The sequence below is a fragment of the Panthera tigris genome, chromosome E2, assembly GCF_018350195.1.
Source record: "Panthera tigris isolate Pti1 chromosome E2, P.tigris_Pti1_mat1.1, whole genome shotgun sequence".
Classification (NCBI taxonomy): Eukaryota; Metazoa; Chordata; class Mammalia; order Carnivora; family Felidae; genus Panthera; species Panthera tigris.
The window spans coordinates 17,253,221-17,271,534 of NC_056674.1; the positions used below are offsets into that span (position 1 = coordinate 17,253,221).

The 18,314-nt window shown below is 38.8% G+C and overlaps 1 protein-coding gene across 6 annotated transcripts in view; it reads right to left on the bottom strand.

The window, feature by feature from the left end:
* Nucleotides 1-18,063, bottom strand: part of ZNF260 (zinc finger protein 260) — a 72,742-nt gene extending 54,679 nt beyond the window's left edge. Inside the window, exons 1-2 of one of the 6 annotated variants that reach the window (XM_042969012.1) lie at nt 17,975-18,063; nt 17,099-17,158 (exon numbers count right to left, since the gene is read on the bottom strand). The gene's annotated coding sequence lies outside the window, so the exon portion shown is untranslated. The other 5 variants (XM_007096835.3, XM_015544113.2, XM_015544111.2 and 2 more) reach the window with 5 other exon arrangements.
* Between the last annotated feature and the right edge of the window lie 251 nt (nt 18,064-18,314).

Here is an 18,314-nt window from a genome sequence, read left to right on the forward strand (position 1 = left end):
GTCAGTCTACAACAAACTGATGACAAATCCAAACATATAAATAGGTTGAAAATAGGATATAAAAATGTGTTGCATACCAGTAGTCCTCAAAGAGTTGGAAGCCTACATGAGACCAAATAGGCTTAGAAGAGACAAGAGACAAAGGAACATCTTCTATGTCAATAAAAGGGGTCAGCCCACCAAGAAAATACAACTACTATAAATATATATGCCTTAAAGCCCAAAATATATGAAGCAACAATTGACAGGATTGAGGGGAGGAATAGAAAGTTCTACAATATAGTTTGAGACTTTAATAAACCAACTCCAATAATGGATAGAAAGACTAGGCAAAAGATAATTTGGAAATAGGAGAGTACAGCAACACTATAAATCAATTGGATATCCCAGACATACACCAAAAACAACACCAAATACCAGAATACATATTCTCAAGTACAAATGAAAAATGGTCTAGAATAGGTCATATGTTAGGCCATAAAAGAAAACACAACACAATGGAATATTAGCCATCAAAAGGAAACAATTACTGATACCTGTTACATCATGTGAAATTTGAAAACATGCTAACTGGAAGAGGCCAGACACAAATGCCTTTCAATTATTATATTGTTGTCCCATTTATATGAATATTAATCCATTTATTTGAAATACCTAAAATAGATAAAACTTTAGATTTTGAAAAATTCGTTGTTGCAAGGGGTTGAGGGAGAGGCAGTGAAGAGTGATTACTTACGGGGTACAGACTTCCCTTTCGGGATGATGAAAAATTCTGCAATTAGATGGTAAAGGTTGCACATTGTGGATTTACTTAATATCACTGAATTGTATACTGTAAAATGATTAAATAGCAAATCCTGTTATGTATATTTTCACAATTAACTGACAGAAATAGAGAAAGACAATTCAGCAAAAGTGGCCACAGACGTCAATATCCCATGCTCATAATGGATAGAACAATTAGGAAAAAAGGTTTTCAAATGCACATGGAATATTTTCCACAAGAAACTATATACTAGGCTAGAACAGAAAACTTAATAAATTAAAAAAAAAAACAATAAAAAACAGTTTGTCTATCCATAATGTAGTTAGAAATAAATAACGGAAAAATGGGAAACTCAAAAACATGGAATTTAAACAAAACACTCCTAGGGGCGCCTGGGTGGCTCAGTAGGTTAAGCGTCCGACTCAAGCTCAGGTCATGATCTCACTGTCTGTGAGTTCGAGCCTGGGCTCTGTGCTGACAGCTCACAGCCTGGAGCCTGCTTCGGATTCTGTGTCTCCCTCTCTCTCTGCACCTCCCCCATCATGCTCTGTCTCTGTCTCTGAAAAATGGATAAAGCTTAAAAAAATTTTTTTAAACAAAACACTCCTAAATAATCAATATATTAAAAATGAAAAAGGAAGGGCACCTGGGTGTCTCAGTCGGTTGGGCGTCCAACTTCAGTTCGGATCATGATCTCACAGTCCATGAGTTTGAACCCTGCATTGGGCCCTGTGCTGACAGCTCAGAGCCTGGAGCCTGCTTCAGATTCTGTGTGTGTCTCTCTCTCTCTGCCTCTCCCCTGCTCATGCTCTCTGTCTCTAAAATAAATTAAAAAACATTAAAAAAAAATTTTTTTAATGAAAAAGGAAACTAGAAAACAATTTGTGAATAATAAATGAAGACAACATATCAAAACTTATGACATGCAATTAATGATTAGAGGAAAGCTTTTAAAGTTTAAAGTGCCTGTAATTAAAAGTAAATATCTAGGTCAAATTTAACCTCCCTCCTTAAGTCACTGTAAAAAGAAGAGTAAACATATCATATATGAAAAATATCCAAAAATAAATGAAACTAAAATCTGGTTCTATGAAAAGTGGGTTTTTTTATTAAAAATTTTTTTAAATGTTTATTTTTGAGTGGGGGGGGGGGAGGGGCAGAGAGAGAGGAAGACACAGAATCTGAAGCAGGCTCCAGGCTCTCAGATGTCAGCACAGAGCCTGACACAGGGCTTGAACCCACAAACCGCAAGATCGTGACCTGACGAAAGTCGGATGCTTAACCAACCTAGCCACCCAGGCGCCCCTGGTTCTATGAAAAGTTTTTAAAAGTTCACAAATGTTTAGATGATCAAGAATGACCAGAGAGAACGAAGACTCCTATTACCACAATCATAAGTGAAAGAGGGGACAGTACTACCAACCTTACAGAAATAAAAATTGATTACAAAGGAATAGGATGGACAATTGTACAACCAGAAATCGGGAAGCCCATGGGGCGCCTGGGTGGCTCAACTGGTTCAGTGTTCAACTCTTGGTTTCCACTCAGGTCATGATCTCATGGTGCATGGGATTGGGCTCCCGTGTCAGGGCTCTGTGCTGACAGCATGGAGCCTGCTTGGGATTTCTCTCTCTCTCTCTCTCTCTCTCTCTCTCTCTCTCTCAATCTCTCTTTCTCCCTCTGCCTCTCCTCTGCTCATGCACTCTCTATCTCTCTCTCAAAATAAATAAACATTTAAAAAAATCAGAAAACTCAGATGAATTGAATAAATTCATACAAAGGCACAAACTTCCAAATCTACTCATGGAGGTAGAATATTTGAATAATATTCTAACAAATAAGTAAATGAATTAGTTATTTTAAAAACTACCCATAAAGAAAAGCCTAGGTCAGCACAGCTTCACAGTTAAAGTCTACCAAACCAAGCAGAATACTAATTCTTTACAAACTCTTGAAGTAAAAAGGAGGGAAAACTTCCTAATTTTATGAACCCAAAATTAACCTGATAGCTACATCAGAAAAAGACATTACAAAAAAGGGCAACTATCACTAATACCTTTTATGAATATGGATACAAAAAATCTAAACAAAACACTAGTAATCTGAATCTAGGAACATATAAAAAGAATTATATACCTTGACCAAGTGGGATTTATCCGTGGAATTCAAAATTAGATGGTTAATCTAATGTAACATATCGGAATAATAAAAAATAGGAGCACATGGGTGGTTCAGTCAATTAAGCGTCTGACTCTAGATTTTGGCTCAGGTCATGATCTCACCGTTCATGGGTTCAAGCCCTACCTCAGGCTCTGCACTGACAGTGCTGAGCCTGCTTGGGATTCTCTCTCTGCCTCTTTCTCTGCCTCTTCCTCACTCACGTGCTCTGTTTTTCTCTCTCTCTCTCTCTCTCTCAAAATAAATAAAACTTAAAAAAATAAAAAATAAACTACATGACCATCTTCATTCATGAAGAGAAAGCATTTACAAAATCCAACACCCTTTCATGACAAAAGAGAGTGAACGTATGAATAGAAGGGAACTATCTCCACAGGATAAAATTGACAGCTACCATTAGATTTAGTGATGCTTACCCCTGATGTTGGAAGAGGACAAGTCTATACCTTATTGCCTCTTCTAATCAACATTGTTCTACAGATCTAGCTGGGACAAATAGGAAATATCAATAAAGGCACCCATAGTGGAAAGAAGGAAGGAAAATGATCTCCATTAATAGATGGCATGACCTTATATACAGAAAATCCAAAAATTTGACTATAACACTATTAGAATGGAGCAAGATTGCAGGATGCAAATAAATATGCAAAAATAAAATATTTTTATACATATGCAATAACAATCTGAAATAAGTAATTCCATTTATAATAGTATCCAAATTAATAAAATATTTAACAAAAATTCAAACTGTATACTTTAAAAAATACAAAATACTAATGAAAGAACTTAAGGTAATTAAGTGAAGATCATCCCATGTTTATGAACCAGGCTACTCAATAATAAGATCACGATATTCTCCAAAGTGATCTAAATGTTATGCAACTCCTGTCAGAGTCCCAACTGGCTTCTTTGTAGAAACTGACATGCTGACTTCTAAATTCATATGAAATTGCAAGTAATTCAGAATAACCAAATCAGTTAGGGAAAAAAAAAAAAAACCCTGAAAAACTAACATTTACCAATCTAAAAGTTACAGATATACAATAATCAAAGCAGTTGGACACTGGCATAAGGTTAGATGTATCTACTGTTTTGTTTTTTGTTTTTTGTTTTTTTTTTTTTAGAGAGCACAGGCAGGGGAGAAGGGCAGAGGGAGAGAGAGAATCCCAAGCAGGTCCCACACCCAGCATGGAGCCGATTCGGGGCTTGGCTCAATCCCCACAGCCCTGTGATCATGACTCAAGCCAAAATCAAGTCGGACACAACTAAGCCACCAGGTGCCCCATAAGGTTATATATCAATCAACAGAATAGAACTGATTGGAAATTAAATCCATGTATCTCTCTGGTCCATTGATTTTTCTTTTTTATTTTGAGAGAGAGCGAGTAGGGAGGGGCAGAGAGAGAGAAGGAGAGGATCCCAAGTAGGCTCCATGCTGTCAGCACAGAGCCTGATGTGGGGCTCAAACTCACAAACTGTGAGATAATGACCTGAGCGGAACCCAGGAGTCAGATGCTTAACCTACTGAGCCACCCAGGCGCCTCTCTGGTCAAATAAGTTTTGACAAGAGTGCAAAGACCTTTTAGTGGAGAAAGGACAGTCTTTTTAACAAATGATGATAGGAAAACTGGATAGCTACATACAAAAGAATGAAATTAGACCCTTTCCTCACAATATATACAAAGATGAACTAAAAACTGATCAATGACCCAACTGTAAGGCATGCAAATATAAAACCTATAGAAGAAAATACAGGAGTAAATCATCATGACCTTAAATTTGGCAAAGGATTCTCAGCACACCAAAAGCACAAACAAGGAGAAAAAAATGGAAAAATTGGGCTTCATCAAAATTGAAATTTCCAAAGAACATTCCCGGTAAAACTGAAAACACAATCTACAGAATAGGAGAAAATATTTATAAATGATATATTTGATAAGGGTTTAATAGCCACATTATGTAAAGATGCCCACAACTAAAGAACAAAAAGACATCTGGTAACAGATTTCAATAGACATTTCTCCAAAGAAGATATAGAAATATCAATAAGCATGTGGAGGAAAAATATGCCAAAAGTCGTGATCAGGGAAATGCATATAAAAACCATAACAGGGGCACCTGGGTGGCTCAGTCGGTTTTGCGACTCACCTCGGCTCAGGTCATGATCTCACAGTCCGTGAGTTCAAGCCCCATGTCGGGCTCTGTGCTGACAGCTCTGAGCCTGGAGCCTGCTTCGGATTCTGTGTCTCCCTCTCTCTCTGACCCTCCCCCGTTCATGCTCTGTCTCTCTCTGTCTCAAAAATAAATAAACATTTAAAAAATAAATAAATAAATTTAATGAGAGGGGTGCCTGGGCAGCTCAGTAGGTTGAGCGTCCGACTTTGGCTCAGGTCATGATCTCGCGGTCTGTGAGTTCAAGCCCAGCATCGGGCTTTGTGCTGACAGCTCAGGGCCTGGAGCCTACTTCTGACTCTGTTTCTCCCTCTCTCTCTGCCCTCCCCTGCTCATGCTGTCTCTCTCTCTCTGTCAAAAACAAATAAACATTAAAAAAATTTTTTTAATAAAAAATTATTTTAAAAAAATTTAATGAGAGAGAGCAAGAGCAAGTGCTGGGGGGTTGAGGGACAGAGAGAGAGGGAGACAGAAGATCTGAACTGGGCTCTGTGCTGGCAGCAGAGTCCCATGTGAGGTTCAAACTCATGAACTGCAAGATCATGACTTGAGCTAAAGTCAGATGCTCAACTGACTGAGCCACACAGGTGCCCCTATTAATTTATTTTGAAAGACAGCATGTGTGTGCAAGGTGGGTAGGGGCAGAGAGGGAGAGGGAATCCTAATCAGGCTCTGCACTGTTACTGCAGAGCCCAATGCAGGGCTCAATCTCACAAACTGTGAGATCATGACCTGAGGTGATATCAATAGTCAGACACTCAACCAGCTGAGCCACCCAGATGCTCCAACGGGATGATTCATTTAAAATGCTAAAAGGGCATCAGCTGGCTCAGTCCATAGAACATGCGACTCTTGATCTTGGGGTCGTAAATTCAAGCACCACGTTGGCCACAGAGATTACTTAAAAAAAAAAAAGTTAAAATGCTAAAAGAAACACTGTCAACTGAGAACTTTATATGTGGCAAAATTGTCCTTTAGAAAATGGGGGGGGGGGGGAGTAAAAAAAAAAAAGTTAAAAAAAGTGGGGGAGAAATTAAGACTTCCCTGATAAAGGAAAACTGAGAGTTCATTTTCACTAGACATTCTCTACAAAAATCCCAAAGGGAGACTTTCAAGTTGAAAGGAAGCCAGACAGTAACTCAAACCCATATGGAGATATAAAAAACTCCCGTAGAGGAAAATACATAGGGAAAATATAAAAGCCATTATTTTTGTAATTTTGGTTTAACTCCACTTTTTGTTTTCTACAGATATAAAAGATAAATGAATAAAAAAGTTATATATACATTAATGGGTACACAGTACATAAAAATGTTAATTCATGGGACACCTGGCTGGCTCAGTTGGTGGAACATCCAACTCCTGATCTCATGGTCATGAGTTCAAGCCCCATGTTGGGCATAGAGCCTATTAAAAAAAAAAAAAAGTTGGGGTGCTTGGGTGGCTCAGTCGGTTAAGCGTCCGACTTCGGCTCAGGTCATGATCTCGCGGTCCGTGGGTTCGAGCCCCGCGTCGGGCTCTGTGCTGACAGCTCGGAGCCTGGAGCATGTTTCGGAATCTGTGTCTCCCTCTCTCTCAGACCCTCTCCCGCTCATGCTCTGTCTCTCTCTGTCTCAAAAATAAATAAACGTTAAAAAAAAAAATTAAAAAAAAAGTTACCTCATGACTTAATCTAAAGTCAATGAAAGTGGAACTGAAAAGCAGAGTTTTTGTATGTGAACAAAGTTGATGTCAATTTAAAATAGATTGCTATATAACTTTAGGATATATACTTCCCAAGGTAACCACAAACAGGATACTATAGAACATACCCAAAAGGGAATCAAAGAGTGTCACTATCGGTACAGAGTTTCAGTTTAGAAGATGAGAAAGTTCTGGAGATAGGTGGTGATGGTTGCATAACCATGTAAGTGTATTTAATGCCACTGAATTTTAACCTTAAAAATGTTTAATATACTAAATCTTATTTAAATATATTTTAGCAGAGTAAAATACTACAGTGAGATACTACTTCATACCTACTAGGATACCTACAAAGAAAAAGTCAGGTACTAACAGGTGTTGGGGGGATGTGGGTAAATCAGAACCCTCATATGCTGCTGATTGGAATTAAAAATAGTGTGACTGCTTTGGAAAACAGTCTAGCAATTTTTCAAAATGTTCAAAATGGAGTTACCATATGATACAGCAATTCAACTGGTAGGCATATAGAAGAGAAACGAAGATGTATATCTACACAAAAACTTGAACATGAATATTCTTTGCGGACTACTCATAAGAATCAAAAGGTAGAGGAGTGCCTGGGTGGCTCATTATTTAAGCCTCCAACTGTTAATGACACAAATGCCCATCAAAAAATAGGACAGATGTGCCTGGATGGCTCAGTCAGTAGAGCATGTGACTTTTGATCTTGGAGTCATGAGTTGAACCCCATTTTGGGCATAGAGATTAGTTAAAAAAAAAGTAGAGCAAAATAAAATAGGATTTATTCTTATTATGGGAGATTACCTAATGATAAAATAGTACAAACACAGATGATTCTCACAAATGCGAAATTAAGCAAAACAGGCCAGATAAAAATGTACACAATATTATGTAAAATCACATATCAACTTCTTTTATATGAATCTAATTAAAATGAATCTATCATAATAGTGGTAAGAACAGTGGTTACCTTTGTTGAGGGTAGGGAGGGGTGAGTTGGTAATGACTAGAAGGAAATACGTTTTTCTTGATTAGGAAAATGGTTAAACGGGTATATATACATGTTAAAATGTGATGGTTAAATGGGTATATATACATGTTAAAAACAAACTAGAATGTTGTTTGCATGATTTGCAGTAATTTATGTTTCAGTTAGAAAAAATATATAAAACACATGCATAGATAAGGTGGCAGAGGTGAGTTTGGAATTCACATTCTTCTCACTACAAAGTAAGTTCTAACTCTGGTTCTTGCCTGTGTAGTGCAGAATTACTTCATTATGGAATGAAATCTGAGCATGAGTAATTTGCTGGAAAGTTAGAAATAATGTATAACCTACCAAAATACACTAAAGCATAAAGGTTAGTAAATAATTCCATTCACCTCCATGGATATCACTTGGGTACAATAAAAATTATCTTAGTAGACCTGGAGTACACAGACTCTGCACTTTCCAAAGAAAGGAATGGCCCGTGGCCAGCTACTGTGAGATAAGCTGGGAGCCCTTAGAATATCCTCCCTTTAAAAGCTTTTTTTGAGGGACACCTGGGTGGTTCAGTTGGTTAAGTGACTCTTGATTTCAGCTCAGGTCATGATCTCACAGTTCCTGAGTTCGAGCCTCATGTCGGGCTCTGTGCTGATGGTGTGGGGCCTGCCTGGGATTCTCTCTCCTCTCTCTCTGCCCTTCCCCTGCTCACTCACTCTCTCTCTCTCAAAAATAAATAAGTAAACTTAAAAAATAATAAAAGCTTTTTTGAGCTATGCCAAATAGTCTATGCTAACAATGTGACTTTTGGTAAACTGTTTTGTTGCCAGGGGCCCTCTGTAGGGGCTTGAAATTGAGTAGGTAAGGGTAAATCACATAGTTACTCCATGCCTATATTTCATTTGTTTGTTTGTTTGTTTGTTTCCCGTGGCTGTTTCTGATCCTCAATAAAAACTCTGGACCCAAAGCTCAGGTGAGCTTCCATGGCTCAGTTCACATGTGTTCTTACAAATTGTTGCTGGGAGAATTAAGCACTGTTTGTGTGAGTCCAATGGAAGCTCACATCTAGTTTTTTCCTGCTCTTCATCCTATGTGACTTTTCTCTTTGCTGATTTTAATCCTATGTGACTTTTCTCTTTGCTGATTTTAAATTATATCCTTTCATAACCACCATTTACTTTAATTCTGTAAGTCCTAGCACATCATCAAATTTGAGGATGTTTTTGGGGAACTCTGACAAATCATGGCTTTAGTGTAAGTTGATCAAAACCTTATAGCCTTGGGTTTGTGTCCATTATATCCCTTTTCAACAACTACAAAGGGACATTGTCTGATTTCTTTAATAATCTTTACCATACCCTACCATAGTTTTAGTCCTATTCATAGTATATATTTACATGGTCTGTTATAAACAAGTTAAGGGATAGAAGCTATGTCTCTTTAAGTTACATGAACAATACTGGCATACTTTAGGCACTTAATTACATGTTACATGAACAATATTGGCAAATTGTAGGCACTTAATATCTGATGTTTGACTTAGAAATGCAAATTCTAGAAATTCTTCCTTAAGAAACAGATATAAGGGTGCCTGGGTGGATCAGTTGTTGAGCATCCACCTTCAGCTCAGGTCATGATCTCACAGTTTGTGAGTTCGAGGCCCACATCAGGCTTGCTGCTGTCAGTATAGAGCCTGTTTCGGATCTTCTGTCTCTCCTCTCTCTTTCTCTGCCCCTCCCTCACTTATGCTCTCTCTCCCTCAAAAAAACATTTAAAAAAAGAAAAGAAACATATAAAAGCAGGGATGCCTCGCTGGCTCAGTCGGTAGAGCATGTGACTCTTGATCTTGGGATTGTGAGTTCAAGCCCCATGTTGGGCATGGAGCCTACTTTAAAAAAAAAAAAGAAAAGAGGGGCGCCTGAGTGGCTCAGTCGGCTCAGTCCGACTTTGGCTCAGGTCATGATCTCACGGTCCGTGAGTTCGAGCCACGTGTTGGGCTCTGTGACGACAGCATAGAGCCTGGAGCCTGCTTTGAATTCTGTGTCTCCCTCTCTCTCTGCTCCTCCCCCGCTCATGCTCTGTCTCTCTCTCTCTCTTCTTCAAAAATAAATTTAAAAAAGCATTAAAAAGAAAAGAAACATATGAATGCAGATAAAATTCTATTATAAAGATCCACATATACTACAAAATAGTTTATGATCATTCTGAATATCTAATAGTAGGCAATAAAGGTTAAATAAAGTATGGTGAGCTGTAGGTTGTCAATATCTGCAGTATTTGCCCTTGATCCATATTAAATGTTGATGAAAAAAATTTGATGAATTAGTGAGACAATCAGATTTAAAAAATGATCAGAGGTTGTATACTATCATAATAAAGAACATAGAATCTGTCATCCAAAATTCAGTTCATTAACCTTATTTTTGGTTGTTACTAACTGTGTAACTTTTCACTACATTACTTAACTGACTTTATTTCCTCATCAGTAAAATGGGAAAAACAACAGTGACCTACCTCAAAGTGTTGCTGTATGTATCAAATGAAATAAAACACATCAAGCACTTTCAGTGGCATAACAATGACACCAAGTAAAAGTTGCCTATTAATTAATGAACTTGTAAAGAATATTTCATGTATCTTGTTTCATTATTTTTGAAAATTCCCTTTGTTCTCCTTTTTCTTACAGTGAAATTTGAGATTCTCAGGTCTGTTTTTCCATGTCATGTTAACTTATTTCAGTGTCCAACCTTCAGATTACAGTTCTTCCTCATTAATAATATTTGTCACAAAGATTCTCAAAAAGCATAGGAGGACAAATATTCTTGCCCTCCACATAAAGCTGCACACATATAACTAGTTCAAAGAATCTTATCTAACAAGCGACAGCTTGAGCCTAATAATAAAAGGCTCAATCTTGTTCCCATATCCAACACAGGAGTTATATGCATATTTACTTCTGTGTTTGTAAATATGTCCTTTCAAGTATAATGTGTATGATGAGGTCTTGTATGAAACTTGGATCTCCCAGATCATTCCTAGGTCTTATGAAAGAAATCACAATCTCTAAAAAATATGAAACTCTGAATAGCAGTCTTACTAGTTTTATTATGCTCCTCTGGTAATTGAAATTACAAAAGTTTTGAATATTTAGATGTGCCAGATCACATGGTGACCACTACCACTATCTACTTATAACTACATGTCTAGAAGTATCATAAAACTGTAACTTTATCTCTTTTAAAAATGTGGCAAATTCATGGGCCAAATTTCTTTTTTTTTTTTTATGTTTATTTATTTTTGAGAGAGAAGGAGAGAGCGCAGTAATGGGGAAGGAGTAGTGAGAAGCAGGACAGAGGATCCAAAGCAGGCTGGCAGCACGGAGCATGACACAGGGCTCAAACTCATGAACTGTGAGATCATGACCTGAGCTAAAGTCAGACACTTAACTGACTGAGCCACTCAGGTACCCTTACGGGCCAAATTTCTTGTTGGCAGAAGCAAAATAAAAAACATACTCAAATGCATAAATCTTCCAAAAATAGCAAACTGAATTCAACAATACATTAAAAAGATCATATACCATGATCAAGTGAAATTTATTCCAGGAATGCTAGGATGTTTCCATATCCACAAGTCAATCAATTGACACACAATGAAGGATTAACAAAATTAAGGGTAAAAGGACAAAAAATTAAGGATAAAAATCATATGACCATCCCAATAGATCCAGAAAAAGCATTTGACAAAATTCAACATCAATTAGTTAAAAACTAAACAAAGTGGGCATTGAGGGAACATACCTCAACATAATAAGGTCATATATGACAAGCACAAAGCTAAGATCATACTCAGTGGGAACATCTGAAAGCTTTTCCTCCAAGATCAGAAACAAGAAAGGATGCCCACTCTTACCACTTTTGTTCAACATCAGAAGTCCTAGCCAGAGCAATTAGGTAAGAAAAAAAATTAAAGGCCTCCAAAACAGAAAGGAAGAAGTCAAACTGTCACTATTTGCAGGTGACATTCTATTATTATTTATAAAATTTCTTTCTGATCATTAATTATTAGCATATAGAAATGCAACTGATTTTTGTACATTGATTTTGTATCCTGCACCTTTACTGAATTTGTTTATTAGTTCTAAGAGGTTGTTTTGGTGTAATCTTTAAACAACCCCATTTACAATTGCATCAAAAATAATAAAAAAACATAGGAATAAATTTAACCAAAGAGGTGAAGGACCTGTACACTGAAAACTATAAGACAATGCTGAAAGAAAGTGAGGAAGACACAGATAAATAGAAACGTAATCCATGCTCATAGACTGGAAGAATTAAATACTGTTAAAACATCTAGACTACCACAAAAGATTTATAAATTCAATGCATCCCTATCAAAATTTCAATGACATTTTTCAGAGAAATGCAACAAACAACCCTAAAATATGTATGGAACCACAAAAGACCCTGAAGAGTGAAAGGAATCTTGAGAAACAAAGCTGGAAGCATCATGCATTTTTATTTAAAAAAAATTTTTTTTAATGTTTATTTATTTTTGAGACAGAGAGAGACAGAGCATGAACGGGGGAGGGGCAGAGAGAGAGAGGGAGACACAGAATCGGAAGCAGGCTCCAGGCTCTGAGCCATCAGCCCAGAGCCCGACTCGGGGCTCGAACTCACGGACCGCGAGATCGTGACCCAGGCTGAAGTCGGACGCTTAACCGACTGAGCCACCCAGGCGCCCCTATTTTAAACTGTATTACAAAGCTATAGTGATCAAAACAGTTATGATATTAATATTTAAAAAAAGACACATTAGTCAGTGGAATAGAACAAGGAGCCCAGAAGGAAACCCACATATAAATAGTCAATTTATGACAAAAGAGCCAAGAACATACAGTATTCATGACACAGTGTTGGAAAAACCGGACAACTACATGCAAAAGAATGAAATTGGAACATATTTTACACCATACACAAAAATGAACTCAAAATGGATTAAGGAGTTGAACATAAGACTTGAAACCATGAAGTTCCTAAAAGAAAACATAGTAAACTCCTTGACAATGGTCTGGGCAATGATTTTTGGATTGGACACCAAAAGCAACAAAAACAAAAATAAACAAGTGGGACTACAGCAAATTAAAATGCCTCTGCACAACAAAGGAAACCATCAACAAAATGAAAAGGTAACCTACTGAATGGGAAAAAAGAATTGCAAGTCATACATCTGATAAGAGGTTAATATCCAAAGTATATAAAGAACTGCTTCAACTCAACAGCCAAAAAACAATCTGATTAAAAATGGGTAGAGAGTCTGAATAGATATTTTCCAAAGAAGACATGCAGGTGGCCAATATACATGAAAAGTTGTTTACCACCACTAATCATCAGGGAAATACAAATCAAAACCACAATGACACATCACTTCACACCTCCTAGAATGGCTACTATCCAAAAGACAAGAAATAACAAGTGTTGGGAAGGATGAGGAGAAAAGGAAATCTATTCTTGTGCACTGCTGGTGGAAATGTATATTGGTGCAGTTGCTATGGAAAACGGTATGGAGGTTCCTCAAAAAGTTAAAAACAGAACTACCATATGATCCAACAATTTCACTTCTGGATATTTATCTGATGGAAACTTGAACATTAACTCAAAAAGATATATATAGATACCCCCATGTTCACGCAGCCTGGGTGTGGAGCCTGCTTAAGATTCTCTCTCTCCCTCTTCCTCTGCCCTTCCCCTGCTCAAGTGCGTGTGCAGAAGACACAAATTGACATTTTTCCAAAGAAGACACCCAGATGGCTAAAAGACACATGAAAAATGCTCAACATTACTCATCATCAAGGAAATATAAGTCAAAACCATGATGAGATACCACCTCACACCTGTCAGAATGGCTAAAACTAACAACTCAGGAAACAGATGTTGGCGAGGATGTGGAGAAAGGGGAACCCTCTTACTGGTGGGAATGCAATCTCATGCAATCACTGTGGAAGCTCCTCAAAAGGGTAAAAATAAAACTACCTTATGACCCAACAATTGCACTACTAGGTATTTATCCAAAGGATACCAAAATGCTGATTCGAAGGGGCACATGCACTCCAATGTTTATAGCAGCAACAAAAATAGCCAAACTATGGAAAGAGCCCAAGGGTCCATGGACTGATGAATGGATAAAGAAGATGTAGTATTGACAGTGGAATATTACTCAGCCATCAAAGAAATAGAAATCTTCCCATTTGCAATGACATATGGGATGAACATATGGGAAGGGGGAAAAAAAAGAGAGAGGGAAGCAAACCATAACAGACTCTTGATAGAAAACAAACTGAGGATTGATGGAGGGAGGGAGGTGGGGGATGGGCTAGATGGGTGATGAGTATTAAGGAGGGCACTTGTTATGATGAGCACTGGGTGTTGTATGTAAGTGATGAATCACTAAATTCTACTCCTGAAACCATTATTACACTATGTTAACTAACTAGGATTAAATTTTTTTTCCATTTCATTTATTTTAGAGAGAGAGAGTGGGAGACAGCACGCACGTGAGTGGGTGAGAAGGAAGAGGGAGAGAGAGAGAGAGAGAGAGAAAGAGAGAGAGAGAGAGAGAGAGAGAGAGAGAGAGAGAGAGAGAGAATCTCAAGCTGACTCCACGCTCAGTGAAGAGCCCAACACAGTGTATGATCCCACAACTTTGGGATCATGACCTAAGCTGAAACCAAGAGTCTGACATTCAACCAGCTGAGCCACCCAGGCACCCCTTAACTAACTAGAATTTAAATAAAAATGAGGGAGCACTTGGGTGGCTCAGTCAATATAGCGCCTGACTCTTGGTTTCAGCTTAGGTTATGATCTCATGGGTTCACAGGCTTGAGACCCATGTCAGGCACATGGTGACAGCAGGGAGCCTGCTTGGGATTCTTTCTCTCTCCCTCTCTCTCCGCCCTTCCCCTGCTCGAGTGTGTGCGCACACTCTCTCTCTCCCAAAATAAATAAATAAACTTAAAAAAAAAGAAAGAAATACATATAAATAAGCAATTTGGAAAAAGAAAACAAAGTAAGTTCTATTTTAGGACATTAGCAAATCTGATTTTCAAAGATTCCTTTTAAATCTCATCAAAATTAATTTTATATCTTTTTAAAAAAATTTTTTTACACTTATTTTTGAGAGACAGAGTGAGACAAAGCGAGAGTGGGGGAGGCAGAGAGAGAGAGGGAGACACAGAATCCGAAGCAGGCTCCAGGCTCAGAGCTGTCAGCACAGAGCCCGACGTGGGGCTCGAACCCACAAACCGTGAGATCATGACCTGAGCCAAAGTTAGACACTTAACCGACTGAGCCACCCAGGTGCCCCAATTTTATGTCTTTATTCTTGATTTTTAGAAAATTTATGGTGGATACTTAGACTCTTTACATAACCATAATTTCATTTGTTTCCTGAGGATTTGATAAATGCAAGGCTGTTATTAAGTGTTCTAGGGCTGTGCCCAGATAAATATATTCAATCCTCATAAAAAACCCATAAGGCATTGATATCATTATCTACATTTTACAACATAAAATTGTAAAACATAAAGATTAATAACTATTGACCTCCTTGAAATGTAGCTAGAGTGAACAAGGAACTGAAATTTTGTTTTAATTGTTAAAGATTTTTTTTAATGTTTACTTATTTTTGAGAGAGATAGAGAGAGAACAGGGGGAGGGGCACAGAGAGAGAGGGAGACACAGAACTGGAAGCAGGCTCCAGGTCTGAGCTGTCAGCACAAAGCCTGATGCAGGGCTCTAACTCACGAACCATAAGATCATGACCCGAGCTGAAGTTGCACGCTTAACTGACTGAGCCACCTAGGCGCTGCTGTTTTAATTTTTAAATACAAAAGTGATATAAAATGTTTTCCAATTAAACACAACTTTACAGTTTGGGTATAACTACATTTTTTTTTCAATATATGAAATTTATTGTCAAATTGGTTTCCATACAACACCCAGTGCTCCTCCCAAAAGGTGCCCTCCTAAACCCATCACCCACCCTCCCCTCCCTCCCACCCCCCATCAACCCTCAGTTTGTTCTTAGTTTTTAAGAGTCTCTTATACTTTGGCTCTCTCCCACTCTAACCTCTTTTTTTTTCCTTCCCCTCCCTCATGGGTTTCTGTTAAGTTTCTCAGGATCCACATAAGGAAATACATTTCACCATAACCACTGAAAATTTAGCATCCAAACTGAAAAGTGCTATAACAATATGTATCAGATTTTGAAAACTCAGTATGAAGATAGGAATGTAAAATATTTCCATTTATTTATATTATTACATGTTGAAATAATATTTTAGATATATTGGTTAATGGATATTATACTTAATTTCAACTGTTTCCTTTTACTTTCTAAACTGTGTACAAAAGAAATTTTTAAATTACACAAGTGGCTTGCATTATATTACCTTTAGATTCAAATACCGTTATATTATGCAGCCTCTCACAGTATGTGGTCTGAAAAAGTCATACTGCCAAATCTCAAGACTTAGTTCTCACCACTCCAAGAGATTGGATTCTCAGGAAAAACTCCCCGCCCTTGTTCACACAGACCTCTCTTCACAAACTCCAATCATATTCCTACTCCTAAAATGTCTTACTGACTAAAATCAATGAAACCATTTCCTACCTTCCTTTGTTTGAAAATCAAGTTTGTGAATAAAATCAAAGGTGTCTGGTGTGTTATTCTACCTAACCACCAGTCTCTTCCTTGACAAAACACACTCTAAAGTCCTTAGTTTAGGGGCGCCTGGGTGGCGCAGTCGGTTAAGCGTCCGACTTCAGCCAGGTCACGATCTCGCGGTCCGTGAGTTCGAGCCCCGCGTCAGGCTCTGGGCTGATGGCTCCGAGCCTGGAGCCTGTTTCCGATTCTGTGTCTCCCTCTCTCTCTGCCCCTCCCCCGTTCATGCTCTGTCTCTCTTTGTCCCAAAAATAAATAAAGTCCTTAGTTTATCCTCGAAGAGTTCAACTAGTTCTATTTCTGTACCATCTTTAGGAAAGAAAAGAGCACATGAGGAAACTGAATAATTACCAATATGTATGTGAATATTAACTGGGAAGGAAAAGGAAAAGCACTGGAAAAGAAGGGGACCCATCCCTATGGTCCTGTTATTAACTGGGAAGGGGCAACCACCTAGGGATCAGGTAAATGGATGGGTCACAATTAGGTCATACAATCTAGAAGGAAAGCAAATATTTTATGTTCTGTAAAGCAAATATATATGACAGAACAAAAAGTAAACACGAACTGACCTTGAACGCGCTGTTAAGTAGCAACACTCTCCTCTACTTCAGGAGGCTTCTCTTGCAGAACTACAAGACCAAGAAGGGACCCTTGAGGTTCTGGACAGGCTAAACAACACACTGTCCACCATCAGACATGACCCATGACCCACCACAAATATATCTAGATGGAATAAGAGATAAATAGAATACTGCTGACTTTTAACAGTGTCACGGGAAAAGGCCATACCTATAAACAGCGCTGGAATCTAAGTTCACAGCAGTTTCTAGGGGGCACAGTGTGGTTCTGAAAGCAATGACTTCCCCTCTGATGTCTATTTCTTTATAGATAGATCAAACTGGCTCTAAGATGTAAGAACAGAGGAGAATCCAGGGAAACACTTCCAAGTAACCATGGAACCTACAGTGGACCCTGGGTGGGCAACACTCACTTCCCCAATATCCCCTCTGTGTGAAACACTCCTAAGGTTTACTGGGGAAATTTTAAAAAATCCTACCCACTGCGTTCAAACTTACAGTCGGTTACAACCCAGCTGTCACAGGATCACTCGGTTACAGTATCAGACACCTTTCGTCACCGTAGACTGTGTACTGACAGTCCCACTAGCCTTATCGTACACCAGTCTGGGCACTCCAGGGCTTGTCACACACTCACTCACACGCATGCAGGCGTGTGCACTAACAGTTCACAACGAACTTGTCACAGACAATAACGCCCGAAACCACCGTCGTGCGAGGTTCACGCAAACACCGGGACAAGGCTCCTGGCTCCACATGCCTTACCCGCGCCCCGGGAGCTTAGGACCTCCATACCGCGAGCTCCTCCCGCAACCCGACCTGGACCACCTTAACTCACCAGGCATAACCCAATAACCACGAAGATACCGGAAGCGGAACCAAAAGTCGAAGTCCATTCGTGGCCCTGGGGCCTGTGGGAAATGTAGTCCAACACAAAAAAAATGTCCTGGTTTTCGAGCGCGGCAGAGTACAACCGCCTGGATGCCACGTCACGCCCCCAAAACTCCTGAGAGTTCCGGGTGGGCTGATCTTTCGTCCTCCGCGGAAGGTTGCCGCTGGCGGTTCTTAAAACATGAAAGAGCCGGGTGATGGTTTTGTGAGAGCGAGAGGTCTTTGCATGAACTAGAGCCCAAGCCGAGAAAGTAATCGGAAACCTGGGCAGGGAGGAAAGTAAAGGGAAGCGGAAGCCTGCCAGAGGCGGGGCAAG